Source organism: Brassica napus, chromosome A8, assembly GCF_020379485.1.
Source record: "Brassica napus cultivar Da-Ae chromosome A8, Da-Ae, whole genome shotgun sequence".
Classification (NCBI taxonomy): Eukaryota; Viridiplantae; Streptophyta; class Magnoliopsida; order Brassicales; family Brassicaceae; genus Brassica; species Brassica napus.
The window spans coordinates 2582433-2601449 of NC_063441.1; the positions used below are offsets into that span (position 1 = coordinate 2582433).

General features: G+C 36.4%; 2 long non-coding RNA genes across 3 annotated transcripts; both read left to right on the forward strand.

Annotated features, from left to right (window-relative positions):
- The first annotated feature begins 10493 nt into the window (after positions 1-10493).
- On the forward strand, positions 10494-11789 carry LOC125576986. The gene is made up of 2 exons (XR_007315305.1): positions 10494-11471; positions 11548-11789. It is a non-coding gene; the product is annotated as an uncharacterized LOC125576986 (long non-coding RNA).
- Positions 11790-14628: 2839 nt separating this feature from the next.
- LOC106443908 lies at positions 14629-16177 on the forward strand. Of its 2 annotated transcripts, none has more exons than XR_001288117.3 (4): positions 14629-15030; positions 15294-15777; positions 15843-15900; positions 15974-16177. It is a non-coding gene; the product is annotated as an uncharacterized LOC106443908 (long non-coding RNA). The 2 variants fall into 2 exon arrangements; XR_002664014.2 differs by having other exon boundaries at positions 15294-15752.
- Positions 16178-19017: the final 2840 nt, after the last annotated feature.

The following is a 19017-nucleotide window of genomic DNA, read 5'->3' on the forward strand; positions in this document are numbered from 1 at the left end:
TTGCCTCTTCGTTTTCTTATAACCCAACATGCGGGCACACATTAAGCACATGTGTTTTTAACTTCACTCATTTTTCCACACACACGCGCTTGCAGGATTATTCCTGGCATTATTGGATGTAACTAGTCCCATCAGAAACTTTTCACTTTAGAATAACTATAAACTTAATATTAGGGTCCAATATGAATATTCACCAAATTCACCCAATTAGAAATAAACATGAACAAGTCTAAAAGAGAAACAAATGTCTAGATTATTTTAAAAAGATGTCCACTTAAAACATAAAAAGATGCATCTCAAGAAAAAAAAAATCATCAAATAATTTTACACATCGATTTTTCCAAAATAGTCCTAATTTTTCAAGAGCGTGTTGTCTTTACAACATAGTTCTCTTGTAAATAATTCGAGCGTCTTGATTATTTTCAAAAATTTCAGAACTGAAAAACATTATTTCAAATATCATAAGTAAACACTTGACTGTTAGAACATCTGTTTTTTAAAATAAATATTTTAATTATTATTATTTGTCATCTCAAATTTTAATAGTTTATTTATAGGTTAAAATTTTCTTCTCATGAAAAAGAAATAACAAGCTAATATAATAACTGGATCATAACTAAAGTTCAGTTAACTATTCAGCTTATTCACATTGTTATGTGCATTGTCTAATACTAGTAAGAAAATAAAATAAAATAAAATATAGATAATTTAAAATTTTATTTGCTTTAGAAACTTCAAAGAAACTGTAAAAAAAAATCTCAAGTGGTTTTTCATATGTTTGATTGTGTTCGACATTACATGATTTATTGACTTAAGTTGAACAAGATTTTCTGGACGAAAGTTGGAAGGCATGCATCTCATTGAGTAACCCCACCATTCTAGTAATCTAAATTGGTGTCACATATGGTCTTCACCACCCTATCCCCTATATATATTATTTGAGAAGCATTACAACTTCTTTTTGTAGCCACATGTCATCACTATGATGATTCTTAGAATCATTAGAAAAATATGCTGGTCCATCTAATTATATAATACGTTTTTATTAAACTAACAATAAATTCAGCATTAATGTACTTTATTATTTCCTTAAATAAAATTTACGGAATTGTCTAATGTAGCTAAAGTATATATGACAATTAATGATTTGAATAATGCATATTAGATAAAAATTAGTATATCTTTTATTATATTTGTTTAATTTTAAACTATTAAATAAATTAACAACCACAATTACTATATAATAACAATTTAGATTTTTCTGTATATATTATATTTTGAATTTTTACAAACGACTATAAATTACTAAAACTGTTAAAAGTATCACATTCAAATTTTATGATCCTTGGTTTAAAATTTTTGTTATGACAAAATACAAATGATTACAAAATCATATAAGCAAAAAATCTAATTTAATTAATTATTAAGATTAATATATATATATATATATATGTATATCATTTTAAATTAAACTATAAACCATATAAAATACAATATTTAAGTTTCAAAATTTACTTTGAACAATTTTTTTGATAAAAGTTTTGAACGAACATCGACAACTTATTTTTTTTAAATGATAAATTACTAAAACTATTAAGAGCTATTAATCCCACAATGAAAATTTTGTTATCAGTAAATTTTTTTTATAAATGATACAAATGATCAAAACGACTATATGAGTAGAAATCATCATTTAATAGACATTAATATTTAAAATATACTAAAATATACTATGTATGTTAGCATCATTTAAATTTAATTACATATCCTATCAAATATTAAAAAAATATTTTTTGGATTAATAAAATTGATTTATATGTTCGCAAGGCGCGGGATGAACTATATAAAATTATTTTATGTATTAAATATGTCTTAACCTAGTAAAGGTAGTATAACTTCTACATCCTCCCGTAAGACCCCGTTAGAAACCGAAGGGTTTTTTTTTTTTTTTTTTTTTTTTTTTTTTTTTTTTTAATGAAATTCCATGTGATTATAATTAAAATCCGTTACATGCCATAAGGCCCACAAAAAAACTGAAACCAGCACGGCTCAGAAAAATTCCAAAAGGCAAAAAAGAAACATCATGTTAAAAGAGAGAAAGCCAAGTGCCGAGTATAGAGACGGGAGGCGAAGACGGCGTTAAGGCGATCAATGAGGAGGATCTGGAGAGTGGATCAAGCCGGAGACGTAGAATGTCCTTAACTTCTGCTATGATAGCACCAGGAGAGCGAGGTATGGCGGAGTGAATTCTTGCGTTTCTCTCCTTCCAAATAGAGTACATGGACGCTTGATAGATGAGTCTGATAATAAGCACAACATGGCGATTTGGAGAAGGCTTGTCTAGCCACCGTAAGGTAGCGTCAAAAGCTGGAGGAGGGTGAAGGTTAGCTCGGTTCATGAAGAAGTCCCAGATTGATGTACTGAAGGGGCATTCGAAGAACAGGTGCTGGCGAGTTTCATTGTTTGCAGAGCAGAGTACACAGATTGCAGGAACGTCAAGACCCCAACGTCTCATTCTGTCTCTAGTGACTAACCTGTGCCTGACATTGACCCAAGTGAAGAACGCATGCTTGGGAATGTGCCCAGAAAACCAAACTTGTTTGTGCCAAGGAACTTCTTGCTGCGAAGGAAATAGAAACGCCCAAGTTTTTGCTGTGGGAAATTTCTGCACAGGAACCTGGAAACCCACTTTCCAACCAAATGAATCATCACTAGTTGAATTTATAATATCCGCTGGTGAGGGCAGGTTTTCTTTCAAGAACATGACGATGGGGGTTCTTGTTCTCATCCTCATCACCCACCAATCTCCATTTGATAATCCATCTGCCACGGAAGCTTGAAGAGATAGTCCAGTAACAGAAGGACCTTCTAATCCAAAGATCTCAATCAAGGGACCAAGAGGGGACCAAGCGTCCAGCCAGAATCTAGCAGTGATACCAGATCCTACTTCACAGACTATAAACTGCCTTGCAAGAGGACGCATTTTACACAGAGACTTCCATATCCAGCTTCCATTCTGTCGATGATCCAGCAGCCAGAAATTGGATGAGCCGATCAGGTTAACTTTAACCCAAGACACCCAAAGGGAACCGTTTTCCGCAAATAGTAGCCAAACCAGTTTGAGAGCTAGGACTTTGTTCCACTCAGCAATTCTTTTAAGCCCTAATCCTCCACTGCTTTTCGGTGTACACACTGAGTCCCAAGCAATCTTTGCCCCTCTAGCTGAATTTGGTGCTCCTTTCCAAAGGAATCCATTACACATACTCTCAAGGGCAGTCACACAATCATTAGGCAAGATGAATACAGATGCCCAGAAAGTAATAATGGAGTATATGACAGACTTAATCAACTCTAAGCGCCCTGCAAAGGAGAGGTGTTTTACTGTCCAAGATCTAAACCGGGATGTTACCTTATCCAGTAGAGGCTGGAAGTCTGATTTGTTCATTTTCCGAGCAGATAAGGGAACTCCTAGATATCTCACTGGTAAGGAGCCTTGGGAGATACCAACTCTAGCGGCTAGATCTCTACATCGAGTGTTGCTTCCTCCATCAATCAATAATTCAGTTTTGCTGCAGTTAATGAACAGTCCCGAGACCAAGCGGAAATCTTCCATGATACCAAGGATGCCTCTCAGAGAGTCTTCAGTACCGTCGAAGAACACAAGGACGTCATCAGCAAAACTGAGGTGAGTTACCAATGGAGCATGACATTTCGGATGCAGACCAAACACGTTTTCCATCGCACCTCTATCCAATAATCTGGACAGAACATCCATAATGAGCACAAAGAGTAGAGAGGATATTGGGTCGCCTTGCCTCAGTCCCTTTCTTCCATTAAAGTGACCCACCAATTCTCCGTTGATTGCCACACTATAAGAGGTAGTTGTAACACACTCTCTGATCCATTCCCTGAATATAGCAGGAAGCTCCAGTGCTGCCAAGACATTTTCTAGGAACCCCCAATGAACATTGTCGTAAGCTTTGGACAAATCTACCTTTAAACACCCTCTGGTTGTGTCATCTGGTTTATCGAAGTCCGTAACCAGCTCAGATGCAAGAAGAACATTCTCACAAAGCAGTCTTCCTTGTACAAAGCCTACCTGATTGAGTTGAACAGCCTCAGGGACGATGCGCCTCAGCCGGTTCTTGATTATCCTTGCAATCACCTTGTACAAGGTGGAACAAAGAGATATTGGTCGAAATTGATTCAGTCTGTCCGCTCCAGTGACCTTAGGAATCAGAGAAATTGTCGTTGCATTGAATCTTTTGAGCATTCTTCTGCTGGAGAAGAACTCCTGCACTGCCGCTATCGTGTCAGGCCCGACAACAGACCATGTATCCCAAAAGAATTCTGCTGAGTATCCATCAGGCCCAGGGGCTTTACTCTTTGGCATACTGAAGATGAGTGAAGTTATCTCTTCCGCTGATGGGATCGCTACAAACTCATCAGTCCACTCGGAAGGGAACCGATAAGGAATGATGCGCTGTAGTTCTTCGACTGTGAATGGTTGAACATTCGGATTCTCAGTGCCCAAAAGATTCTGAAAATATTGTACTGCTAAACTCTGCACTTCCTCCTTTTGTTCCACTCTTTGATTGTTATCATCCATTAAGTACTGGATGGCATTACGGGCTTGGTGCGCGATCACTGATTTATGATAGAAGGTAGTATTTGCATCCCCAAGTGTTAGCCACCGAATTCTGGCCTTTTTTCTAAAGAAGATACCCTCTGCTTTCTCAAAGAACCTCCACTCTTTTCTGGCGACGAACTCCTCACGGAATAGACTATCTGAAGGGTGAGTCATTAACCGGGATTGAACTTCTTTCAGCTTCTGCAAAGCTTCCTTGGCCCTCTGTTGGATGTTGCTAAACCCCTCTTTATTAAGTTTCCGACACGCCTTTTTAGCATGACCGAGCTTCTGACCAAGAGAAAACATCTTTGATCCAACGGGGATCTCTTCCTCCCAAGCAGACTTGATAGAATCTAGAAATTTTGGATGCATTGCCAAGAAGGAGAAGTACTTGAAACTAGTCTTCCTGCTTCTTAAGTTGACATTAAGATCTATCACGCATGGGGAGTGATCAGAATCCCCCGGTGAATCAAAGAGAGCAAATACATCTGAAAACTGTTCCCTCCACTTCTCATTTCCCAACGCTCTATCCAGTTTCCGTAGAATCGGATCCTCAGGCTGACCATTACCCCAAGTGAACAATGTACCCCGGACTTCCAAGTCCACCAGATCACTATCGGCTAGACAATCCTGAAACTCCTCCATGCCACTCACCGGGAGAGTGTAAGGGCTAATGGAGTAGTGCTCATCTGCTGTCAAGATCTGATTAAAATCTCCCAGTACAAGTGTAGGCTGATTCTTCACCACTGCTAAATTGCACACTTCTCTCAATTCTGACCAAAGTTCTCTCCTCTGAACAGCCATGTTATAGGCATAGACAAAGATAACAGTGAAGGCTATATTTGACACCCGATCAAACACCCCGCATATTATTGACTGAGCTGATTTTTTGTATATCATTACGGACACATTCGGATCCCAAAGAACCCATATTCGCCCTCCATCAGACATCTGATAATTGTTAACGAATCTCCAACCCGGAACAACTGCCTGAACAATACTCGAAGCATTCTCTTCTCTAACGTGAGTTTCAATAAAGGAGCCTACTAATGGCTGATTAGTGTTAATCCATCTCCTAACTATCCGCTGACGATCTACGTTGTTAAATCCTCTTATATTCCAACAGAAGATCTTCATATTTACAACAAAAAAGGGGGGGAAAGCTGCGCTTCCAGAGTTAGAGTCGTCGACCCAAAGCCGCAGCTTGGGATCGGACTCTGAACCTGAGTATTTTGGCTGGTGTAGCTGACGGGGAACGCCATAGCTCTCCTTGTCGCTGAGCTCTCTTCGACTTCTTTGACTGACTCAACTGCCACGAGCCATCATTATCCTCGGCCCCATCACAGGGCAGGGGTGGAACATTACTTTCCGGTGCCATAACGTCAGGAGTGTGATATTCTAGCGAACTTGGTGGGACCACAATACCAGCCGATGAGCTTTCATTCTGTAACATAGTGTCTTGAGGAGCTTGGATGTTGTGATCTTCTACCAGTAATGAAGCTTCACTCTGTTCTGGGTGATGGGCCACAAGAGTTTTGTCAGACTGATGTTTATTGCTGGAGGCAGCATTTCTAGCACGGGATCTGGAGCGTGATCTTCTTCTCCGTAAGGATCTTTTGCTCGGTCCTGTTAACTTAGTCTCCAGAGGAACTTCCTTTACCTCTTCAGTGCTGTTATTCTCAGCCAACGGTAGATCCGTAGATACCTTGGCGACTTCAGAGGAGATGAGTTGTTGTTTGTGATACCCTGAATGCTTATGTTTCTGAGGAGGCATCAGGCAGCGGTTAAGGTAGTGACCAAAGCGCCCGCAGTTGCAGCACTTGGGAGGTAAACTCGGGTATTCTGCCTTGACTCTAACTGAATAACCTGTGGTATCTCTCACTTCTACCACGGCTGGGAGAGTTCCTTCTAGATCAATCTCCACTTTTATCTTGGTGTCACCAAAATTATATGGGTCAAGACGCGATTTTTCTGTGTGGAGAGGCTCGCCAATGCCACTGGCTATCACGCTAATACCATCTAAGGAATAGAGCTGAGGAGGAACATTCTTCAGTATAACCCATGTCGGAGCTGTCTTCAGGTCTTGAGGAGCCAGGTTGCCTTCAGCGGACCAAGGAAAAACAGAGAATGCACAATGGCCTGCTTGCCAATATCCAACCTCTAAGACCCACTCACGTGTTTGTATTGATGGGACGAGTATGAGGCAAGAGGTCTCGGATGTTACTCGAACTGTAATCTTGCCGAATTTTCCCCAGACTGGATTGAGGTCATCGAAGATTTTTTTTTTTTTTTTTTTTTTTTTTTTTTGACGGAGGAATAGCACCGTGGAAGTGAGCAACAATGTGATCCTTCCAGAGCTCTGAGGTGGAGAGGAGAACTGATTCCGGCGCCTGAACTACCGGCGTACCATCCTCTAGGAAGGTGGGAGAGGATATCTTTCGAAGGTTCCTGAGGGAAGCCTTGAACCAAGCAGCGTACGAAGGTACGGCGGTGGAAGGGATCTCTGCTGGAATCGAGGTTTTTTGGAGGAGTAGATCTGTGGAAGCGGCACTCTTTGGGGTGAGAGGCGAAGGTGAAGAAGCACGGAAAAGGGGCGGAGACTCTGCGTGAGGTGGAATTGAGGATTCGGGCAGTGGATCTGGAAGAGATGGGTCGGGGGGATCTGGCAGCGTTGGAGAGAGGGGGACTGCGGCGTCTGCCATGGAGAGACAGAAGAGAGAGAGACCAAGAGGAAAAGAAGAGAAGGAGGGGGGGGGGATTTCTCGTCAACCGGCGTGAGGCCAGTCGGCGGCGTGGACCAGGAACGAAAACCCTAGTCGCACTTGCGGCTCAGAGAAGTCCGATGGTTTAGTCTAAACCTGAGGATCACAACCGCAACCGACAACCGAAGGGTTTTTCATCTCCTCGAATGTGTTTTTTACTAATGGAAAACATATCCTTGATTTAAGACAAGTTCGAAAATATGCCCAAAACACTTTTAGTACCCTGAAAAATATTAGGAGGGGAAAATCATAAATTTAAACAAAGACCAAAGATGGACATGCTCAATTAAATGACGAATAAGTAGAAACTCACTGTTCACATCAAGAAGTATGACGACAGAACATCTGGAAAGTTAGCTCTTCAGACGGGGAACCCACCTCATAAATGCGATCAAAATTAATTCGGCGGGTCCTTATAAGCTCCCTATCTTTTGAAATCACAACAATTCTACTTCTAGGACCATACCATGTAGTTTTCCCCACCAATCCATTTAAGAGGACTTGATCATCCACATCATCAAAAACGACAAGAACTCTCTTATGCCCTAACCTTTCTTCGACCGCACCAATACAAATGTATCTTTATGTCCGATTTGGTCCAAAACCTCAGCCAGAAACTGTGTTTGCAAGCACAAATGCGTGTTATAGTCGTCTGACTTGGCCGTTGTAAATTAAATTCTCCTAGGTCTTATCAATGAAAATGCTGCCTTGGAACTGCCAGTAGAGATGACTAAACAGAGCTCGTCCGATGGTAGTCTTACCAACTCCAGATGGACCCCAGCCCCTACCATGATCACTTCCTCTGACTCTAAATTCAACAACAAAATAGATATCACGACTAGTCTGAGAGATGTCAATCCAAGTTCCACATTGGATAATTAAACAAGGAGTGTCTAATATATAAAGAGATGTCAAACTCTAATAGTACGAAGCCTTTTGGGATGAAAACCAAAAGTAAATCAATGCGGGCCAGCCTCCTAGGCCCAAAGTGGACAATATCGTACTCATCGAATAATAAAGAGTTGGACATGGGCTCACACAATTCCAACAATTGGTATCAGAGAATATAGAGTTGGACATGGGACGTAATAAATCCCAACAATTGGTATCAGAGAGGTTGACGAGAAATCTGCAAGAAGACCAAAATACCCTTCGAGTAAAAATGGGACCCTTCAAGGTGGAAAGGGAGGTTCGGCAGAGATTAGTCAGAAGATCCTGAAATTGTGGGAAGAACATTCTCAAAGCAACTCAAAGTAACCTTGCGACTAAGAGTGTCGAATGTCGAAGATGCGACAAGGCAGCGAGGTGATTCGCTAGAGATAAGGACACAAGGTGTGTGGTCCTTGGCTTGAGGGGGAGAATGAGAGATGTCAATCCAAGTCCCATATTGGATAATTAGACAAAGAGTGTCTAATATATAAAGAGATGTCCAACTCTAATAGTACGAGACCTTTTGGAATGGAAACCAAAAGTAAATCCATGCGGGCCAGCCTCTTAAGCCCAAAGTGAACAATATTGTACTCATCGGATAATAAAGAGTTGGATATGGACTCACACAATTCCAACATAGCCCTCGTTCCACTCTGCACCTCATGATCTCCACCAATTCATCCAAGCACCAGCTCGAATCGGCAAACGTTTTTGGTAAACACTACAATCCTTGAAAGGTCTCTCCGAAGCCGAAGGTTTGCTTCCTGACGTCAAAAAGGTTTGAGAACAACGTTAAGAAACTGAATTAGTAAGTAGATGCACTTCACGTTGTAATCCAGCGAGAGATTGTGAGGGACTTCCGATTGTGAGAAGGATCAGTCCTCCAAACTCGTATCTAACAAATCACATAAAATCCCAGTGAAAATTTTGTTGAGCCTAAGACCAAGTCTTTTTTTTTTTTTTTTTTTGGCGTAAGACCAAGTCTTTCAAAGCTCAAATGTAATAATTAATATATTACTCATGTATAGAATTCCATTTTGACATATTTTAGAAAAATTAAATATTACAAAATATACTAATATTTCTTTGTTTAAATACACGATTAGCTAATAATTTTTTTTAATAATATCGCTAAAAATTAAATAATAATCTTTTGATTATTCAGAATGTATTTCTTCGCTTGTTTTTAAAAAAAAATTAACCAAAAGAATTCCAAGGAGATAATGACCAAAAGATATTTTATAAACAAAACTAAAAAAAAATTCTACTCTCTGCTTTATATATATAAATATAAATTAATTAATAATAAAAATAATATTTATACAGTTTCGAATTATATGTTTTTTAATTCAAATTTTTTAATTTATTTTTTTAACACTCTAATTCAAAAATTTTTAATTTGTTTTGTTGAATTTGAAAATGAATTTTGAAACTATTTTTAAATCCTAAATTTTAAATATTTATTTATTATTTAGAATTTTAAACTCACCTCTAAAATCATCTCTTAACTCTAACTCTTAAGTTTTGATTTATTAAATTATTAGTATAAATGTATATTTACTCTTTAATGAAACTTCTTTTAGGCATTTTTTTTTGTTTTTTGGTTTTGATGAAAATAATAAAAGAAGCTATCCTATAATATTTTTTTAAAACTACTGAAATATATTTATTTATTTTTATTTACACATATTTAACCAGTATTATCTGAGATAAATAAAATTATATATATAATTAATACTTTTTCTAACTATTAATCTTAAAATAAGTATAAATTTCATTAAAATTCTTAAATGACACTATTTGTGTAACAAGAAACAATGATAAAATATCACTCTTTTGAAACCGAAAGAGTAAAAGATAAATTTAATATTTAAAGTTACATTAAAAATGTAAAATATTTTTTTGTTTTGAAAATAAATAAATGATTATATTTACAAAATATAGGAAGTATAATGTCAACTCACTACAATTTTACTCTATTTTATTATCAGGACTCAAATATTTGATTTAGTTTGGATCGATTATTTTAGATGTTGAATAATTTGGATAGGGATGTCCGGAATCCATTTAAAACCAAAAATGTTTTGTTTAAATAGGTAATTATTCCTTAATTCAGTTTGTTTTGGATGATAAAATATAGAATCGAGGCTTATGTTTTGATGGTTATACCAGACGGCCAGTCCAATAGAGTGAACCGTAATTATCCTTTACGCGAAGAATATAATTTAGGGTTCATCGCCACATCTGATCTTCGTCTTCGTCACCAAAACGCTTCCAGATTCTTCATGTGAGGCGGTGTATCTGCGGGTATAAAAAGGTCAGCACTCCTCCTCTCCGAATCATCTTATCAATATGTTCGAACAACAAAATAAACTTATTTTCTAAGAAATGGCTAACTCCCAAGTTTTATTTTCCGATTTGAATGTAAGTTTGACAATCTCCGGACGATTCCATGATTATTTCCTTAAAAACAAGCTCTTTTTTTTGTTTCAGTGAAGAGAAAGAAAATATCTGTTTGAATAATAAATAAACACGTATTGCTCAAAGTTGGTTGCTTAAAGCAACTTGCTTTAGAGTCTTCTATAGTGCTTTATGTCTGTTGGCTCTTGCAGCTGTTTCTTTGTCGCTTCATCTATCAGTACTAATATAGCAGACGAATGTTACACAGTACAACTAACTCCGAATCATGTGGTTCTAATTTGCAATGCTACATTTCTGCCAGTGCATGATTTCAGATTCATTATGAAATAGTGGTACTACTATGGCAAATTTGTAGTGTTTAAGAATTGTTAATCTTAGCGGTGTGTGCGAGCAGAAGCAAATAAGGCAGTTTCAAGAGATGATGACACGTCATTGAACAAAAGTGACAGTAGCCTCAATGGTTCTGTCAACCAAAATCAACTATAGGGTGAATAATGGTGGTATGAGTTACTTATTAAAAGCTGAATTAAATGGAGGGTTCAATGGGAACTATGTAGGAGGAAGCATAGGAGAGAAGTCGAGAACACTCGGTGAAATTTTTAATTATGGTAGAAGCAGTGGAATGTGCCTAAGATCTACAAGAGAAGGACGGGTTGTTCATATGAGCTGCTCGAGTTGGGAAATGTTGAGTGGAGGAAAACGCCGTTTTGGATACATGAGAAACACATGTAAGAACTAAAGACAGCATTTGCTCTTGATGATTGAAACAACGTGATGGATTACTAATGAAATGTATTGTTGCAGGAATTGCTTCTACCTTCGAGATTTGACGTATCTACTACACATAGGGACATGAAATGATTGTGGAGTAAGTCTTAGAATGAAGTTTTTAGAATCCCATAATTTTGTAACATTTGAGCTTCAGTTTGGATATTGTTTTTAGATTTCTTTTTTTTTTTTTAGTCTCCTCCGGTTTGGATTTTGTTTTCACTCCTTTTGTCTTTGATGTAAAATGACAAATATAGAAAGGAAACCAAATTAAGATAGAGTTTCGTGTCCCATTTTTAGTTATGAACTAAAACTGATTGAATTTAAATTTTTTTACATGTGAAATATTTGTGAGATATAAAATTACAAGGATAAAAATAAATAATTTAAAATAATAATATTTGTGAAATATAAAGGGACAATTTGAATAATACTCTATAAATAGTTTGAAATTTGAAAAAAAAAATATATTTTTTATTTTTTGAAAACTACACTTTTTTAAATGTGAAAAGACATTTTCATCAAGATTATATATTTTAATAATTAAAAATATAAATTCGAAGTTAAAATAAGAATATTATTAGAAAAACGATCGAGGATAGAGAAGAGAGAGAGAGAGAGCGAGAGAGAGAGAGGAGATTCGAGCTAGCTCTCTCTCGATCTCTCTCTCTCTCTCTCTCTCTCGAGATCTCTCTCTCTCTCTCCTCTCTCTCTCTCTCTCTCTCTCTCTCTCTCTCTCTCTCTCTCTCTCTCTATCTATCTCTCTCTCTCTCTCTCTCTCTCTCTCTCTCTCTCTCTCTCTCTCTCTCTCTCTCTCTCTCCCGAACCCGCGTCCCATTCTTTTCCAGAATTTTGTTTCAAAAGCTTTGTGGCATGTTAGCTCTCTGTCTCTTTCATGCATCAAAGTTTATCAAGTGTGTGCAATTCAAAAACAAAATAAAACTCACATGATTCTTGCTTCTTTGTGTGTTGAATGATATTTTGTTGGTATGTGATAATGAGCTTCGAACATTATCAGGTATTGATACAAAGGTGAAAAGTGTGCATTACAGAGCTTCGAACATTATCAACTTCTTGCTAGAGTGTTTTTATTTGGAATCTCTATTTTTCACCAGTGTGCATTACAGAGTGGTGGTGAACGAAAGTGTTATTTTGGTGAGAAGTGAAAATAATCAAATTTATTACAAAATCAAAACTAAAAAAATTACCAATACCTAGACAATCAAAACCAAATCCGAAGACAAAGGTCTAGAACACACAAAACCATCAAAATACACTTAGGTATAGAAAGAATAAAGTATCAAACTAGAGAAAAATGGCTTGCACGGAAAGAAGAGAAGAAGACATGTCGCCTGTTTTTTCCCAAACAGTTCAAAATTTAAGATATTGTATAGATATTATAAAGATTTCCTTTTAAAAAACATATCTTATTATTGTTGAAACTGTTAATTTAAATATTAAATAAAGAGAGCATTACATGTAGACATACTTTGGGCTGGGTATATAACACTTTAAGGTACTTTATGCTGGTGGTGTACTTTTGGCCTTCTGTGTTGAGTTGAGATTCCCATCATACCCCTGTGAGTATTAATAGTTACGACCAAGTTTATAAAAGGTAAACACTAGTTAGAGTTCTCTTGTTGCAATTAATTGGTAACTTTATTGAGTGGTGGACTTTCGTAATAGCCGTTGGATTAAAGATAATAAAGAGAAATCTGAGGGCTGAGGTTAGTAAGTATTATGCGTTTCTTCTTGCTAGTGTTCGAACACACACACACGTTTTGTTCTGGATAAGGTGTGGTCAAGAGATTAATGGTTGACGACATAATTTTGTATGCAGGTTTGGTGTGGTCAAGAGAGGTAGTGATGTGGGCAGAGTTAGAAGTGTTGAGGTCATGGCTAGAGAGTGTGTGGTCGTGGCCAGAGATCGTGTGGTCATGGTTAGAAACCGTGTGGTTAAAGTTACGTAGAACATTCCTAAGGAGATAGAGGATGTTGGGTCTGAAGTAGATCTTCTATTGTTTCCTTGGATACCTGTTAGTGATGAAGAGCCGTTCAAGTAGATGTGAGATTTAAGAACAGTTAGATTTAGAATTTGAGACATCAAAAGTAGAGAAAAATACAAAAATTGGAGAAGATGTGTAAGGCAACAAATGCTTTTTGGTTTGGAGTAGATGTTCAATCTTCTCCTGGGATATCTGTCAGTAGCAAAGAGTCGTTCGGGTAGATTGGAATCTCGGCGGGAAGTGTCGCTGTTATCTACGGCCACATGAAGGTAGAGTGGAAATTAGATGAGATTTAGGGTTTACAACATAGTAATAGATCTGAAATTGTGACAATTAAAGAAAGTTAAAACCTGTCATTTTTGGGGAAGAAGCCAGATATTGATTCGGTTTGGCAACCGCAAATCTTCGCCGGACTATGACACAATCAAGTAGACGCGACTGGTTTCGTATCGTGATTGATGTCGAAGAGAAACAGTATAATTGATGGTGGATTTGATTGAGGAAGAAGGAGAACATAGACTACTCAATTGGAAATGGAGAATTCAATCGGTTTGATGAGTTCAAGAAATTAGAGTTTTGGAGAAAATTAGCTTTGGCAAAATAATGAAAAAGAAAGTGCTTAATTATGAAAAAAAGGAGAAAAGTAAATAGATAATGACCGGTCCTAGTTTGCTCGATTTAGAATACAAAGGGTATTGGTGACTTTTCATTGCTTAGAAGTACCTCACATGCTGTAAGTATGTCAAAGTGTAATGGGGAGGCTTAGAAGTATGTCTAAGGGTAATATTTTCTTAAATAAATTATGATAATAAATATGATAATAATATTAAATATTCTGGGCTACTTTAGTAAACTCATATATACCAAAGTGTATTTTTCAAAAAACTTAAATGATAGTGTAATTTTCAAATTAAAATCTTATATAAGTGTATTTCTCCAAATTTTCCCAATATTAAAAAGGCTCAATGAATTAATTTGAAATATAAATGAGCTTGGCATCAAATCGGCCAATATTTTTGTTCTTCTCTGATTTATGTCTTACACGACATCACGATGTTACTAATGATTAAAGGCCTAATATATATATATATATATATATATATATATATATATATATATATATATATACTAAAAGGGACTAATAAAAGCTTCTTAGGCTATCCACCTCAGCCAATTAAATCAACTAATCATATGTTATTAAATTGCCATGTCATTTTGTAAAATCCACATCATATTTCTTTGAAAAAAAATGAAACGTAGCTAAACTTCTTCGCTGCCTACACAAACCAGAAAGACAAGAGTTTCAATCTCTTCATATACCTTACAATTAAATTCTCATCTTCAATAAACATGTTAAGTTCCAAATCCAGCAAAATCACCACTAAAGCTCCAACTGAATCGACCACCAGTTCCATGGATAAGAAAAAAGGGGTTGCTTGACTCCATCTACAGCTTTGAATCCTGCAAAAAGAAAGATCCTCATAGGGCTTGATCTGTTATTTATGGCAAAGAGGTATGGCTTTATATTCTAAATCCCTGAATTTCATAATTTTTTTTTGTTTACGTGTTTTGGGATTTATGAATGGGTTAGTAAAAAAAAATAATAATAACGGGAGATTTAGGGTTTCCAACGCTTCAAACTCATCTGAGAAATAGAGAGTGACCTTTGGATTTTTACATTAGCCAAAGCCTCAACAGCATCTCTCCGAGCTGGAGGCGTTCCATATCTGTTGGAATCAGTCTCAAATAAATTCTCAAGCATGGCTTAAAATTCAGGAACAATGAAGTACTCGCTGAGAGAACCAGCAACAGGAGGCAGAGTGTCGGAAACAGCAGAGCTTGGAACAGCTACGATTTGATTATAGGGATTGGTGACGATCACACGTCCTCTCTGTGGATTAAGGTTATCATCATCATTTACCCTTACTCAGTTTGGTTATCTTTTACCGATCTAGAGATGCTTTTGCTAAACAAGCTTAACGTTCATATATACATGGCTGACTTGAATGCAAATGCAAAGGTAACAAAAGCAAATATCTGATTTGTCCTTTTCTAGAGATAGTTCCGATACAAAACTTTATGTGTTTTCTTTGATGAAAAATATTGAAAGGTATTAGCAGATAACGTACGAGGATGCGAGTGATGCATCGAACGATGCCGTCCAGAGCATAAGAACGTTTGCTTCATTTTTTCCAGAGGAGAAAGGGATGAAAATATATACGAACCAATGTGAAGGTCCTTTGAAACAACATATTCAGTGGTATCGATTTCAAATAGTTTCTTTCTTTGTCCTCTTTGCTTCTTATATGGTCAGTTTCTATGCAGGTCCAAAGTTTGTCGATAACAGCTAAACAATATTCACCTCAACTTTCAGGCCTTTAGGGTATGAAACAAATTAAAAAATTTCGACTCTGGTTTATTTGTTTTGATCAAAACAGGTTTTCTCGCTGCTGCAGAGGTTTCATCTCTCCTCCGAATCCAAATCTCCTCTGGTAGCTTCCATGTCTAAGAATCCAGCAAAATCACAACCAAAGCTCCAACTGAATCGACCACCAGTTCCATGGATAAGAAAAAAGGGGTTGCTTGGCTCCATCTACAGCTTCGAATCCTGCAAAAAGAAAGATTCACATAGGGCTTGATCTGTTATTTATGGCAAAGAGGTATGGCTTGATCTTTTTAATATTCTCACCAAAATAGTTTCCAATGAATAACACGATTAGAAATCATCCTATTATTTGTTTTATTAAAGAGTAAATAGATATTTATACTGTTAGCGTTAACTAATATAAATTTAGAGTCTAGATTTGAGGGATGAATTTTGGAGATGAGATTATTTTTTTAAATAAATAAATAAATATTTAGAATTAAAAATTAAAAAATTAAAAAATCATTTCGCCTTTCAAAAAGAAAATTTAAATTTATAAATATTCAAATTAGAAAACATATAATTTAAGAACTATAAAAATAAAATAATTATTTATATTTATATATCTATAGAGCAAGTGAGGGAAAAATGTAAAATGATCTTTTGCCTCCTTAATTAAATCTATTTTGAACATTTCCTCTTTGGAACTCTGTTGGTAAAAAAAAACTTCAAAAATATTTAAGAGAATTGTGCTTATAATTAATTTTACATTATTTTTTTTTTGTTTTACTAAAGTCAATACGGCAAAACCAAACATATTCAAAATGGTTTCAGTCTTAAAAACAAAATTCAGATATTAATTTCAAACTGATGACGTGAACTTAGAATGATATTTATAAGCGTGTTATTGGAAAAAAAATCTTTTATACATATGTTTGTAATAATTTGATTTTTTATTCAAGCATGTATACAAACAAAATATTTCATCTATCTTAGAGTATCTCCAATAGGAATTCTAGACTTAGATTTCTCAAAATACGTATATGTGTATAAATATATTCATATTTAATTATAGGTTCTTAATTTTACAAAAAGTGTAACTCAAAATATTTATTTCTGATCATTTGATTTGTATTTTCCGTAAAGGTAATAATCCTACAATTGAATATGTATAATATATACATATAATATACAATTCTAAGCTTAGAATCTTCACTGAAAGTGCTTTTATATGCTACCATTATAATTCAAAATAAGTTTTTAAATTGAAAATGGTTCTACAATATCTTATATTCACATAACATATTCAACTGAAATTTTATAGAACAATTATCCGCGCGTAGCGCGGAAAGACGATCTAGTAATATATAAAAATGGCGAACAAAGATTCAAGAAGCTTAGAAAAATCTTTTTTAAAACAATAAGAAATAAATTGAGAGCAGAGAGATTGATAAGGATATTGAGCTCCTATTCAACAAGGTCAGCCGTAAACCCAAGAGGACACTGAAAAAGGAACAAGATCCTGGAAAGTTTATGATTTCATGTTCTATACATAGCCACCATTTACCAAACCCCTTTGAGATATTGGATCTTCAGTCAGCATCATGGCCATAGACACTGCTAAGCTATTAAGACTGAATATGGAACCTTCTAAAGATAGTTTCACTTTCGTAGATAGCTCCCGAGTAAACTCAGTAGGCATGATCAAGAATATTATGGTGGAGATAAGGGAATGCATTATCCCTGTGGACTTTCATGCTATGGATATCAAATCAGGCAAGACATCTCCACTTCTTTTTGGAAGAGCCTTTATGGCTACAGTAGGGTAATTTATGATCTTAAGAGAAATAAGATGTGTATGACTAATGTTGATGAAACTGTCTTCTATGATCCCATGGAAAAGAAGAAAAGTGAGGAGCTTATTTCACGCATAGAGAAGTTTGAAGATCCAGGACCTACAGTTGATTCCAATCGCGTGCCCGCAATACCAGAATCAGTGTCGGTCGACATTAGAATTGCAGCATCGGTCGACATCCAGTCATAAAAATCGATCGACATTAAACCTTCAGCATCGGACGACTCTCAGTCTTCAGAATCGATCGACACAAAGCCTTCAGCATCGGTCGACACCCTCCGACTATCAGAACAGCGCGAGGATGAAAAGTCTAAGTTTGGAGGAAGGACCAAGAATAGAAAGAAGAAAAATAACATGAATGCAAATGCATATTCCCCATCAGCAGTTCCTTTGCCATGTCAAGAGGGTAGTCTTGAGTATAGAGTGCGCTGCAAAGGAGATTCTGAACCTTTTACCAAAGATAGAGTGCTATGTGATCCAGAGCTGAGAGAGAAAGAAGAAGTTTCTGCAAGAGCTTTTCTCAACTGCATCAACAAAATGAGGAAGAGAGACACTGAGACTTGTTTTTGGAGCAAGTACACATCCTCATCCGGACTAAATCAAATCTCCAAAGTCAAGCTAAATGACTACAACAAAGCGTTGAGTGGGAGGCAACCCACTATTAGGTAATTTCATTTATTTATGTTAAATTGTTACTGATTTTTGTTTTTATTTTTTACGCAGGTAAAAAAAAAGTGAACAGTAACGAAATCACTGTAGCAGCGATCGACATTGTAGCGGAAACGTCGATCGACATTTTGGCAAAGAAATCGATCAAAACTGTAGCAGAACCGACGAATGATACTGTAGCTGCATCACTGTAGCGCATTATTGTAGCAAAGCTACTGTAGCAGGATACTGTTCATCAAAAAAAAATTAATTGATGTTATTATTTACTGACTTTTAGTGTTTTATTTATGTTAGAAAAAAGGATATAGATAAGAGGAAGACGAGTTTGCACGATGATCAATGATGGCTGCGCAACATCGATCGACAGAGTATCACTAGCATTGATCGACATAGCATCACTAGCATCGAACGTTCGCCACTTAACTGTCGATCGACAGAGCTTCAAGAGTATTGATCGCCACTTAATTGTGTTGGTCGACACTCACATCAAAGTCAGTTATACCGATTTTCCTTGTTAAATATCGTCCTTATGTTTTATTTCTCCACCGATCTTAGATTGTATAACACTGGAGATAGTGTTGTTTAAGTCTGGGGGAAGTTATACTAATATT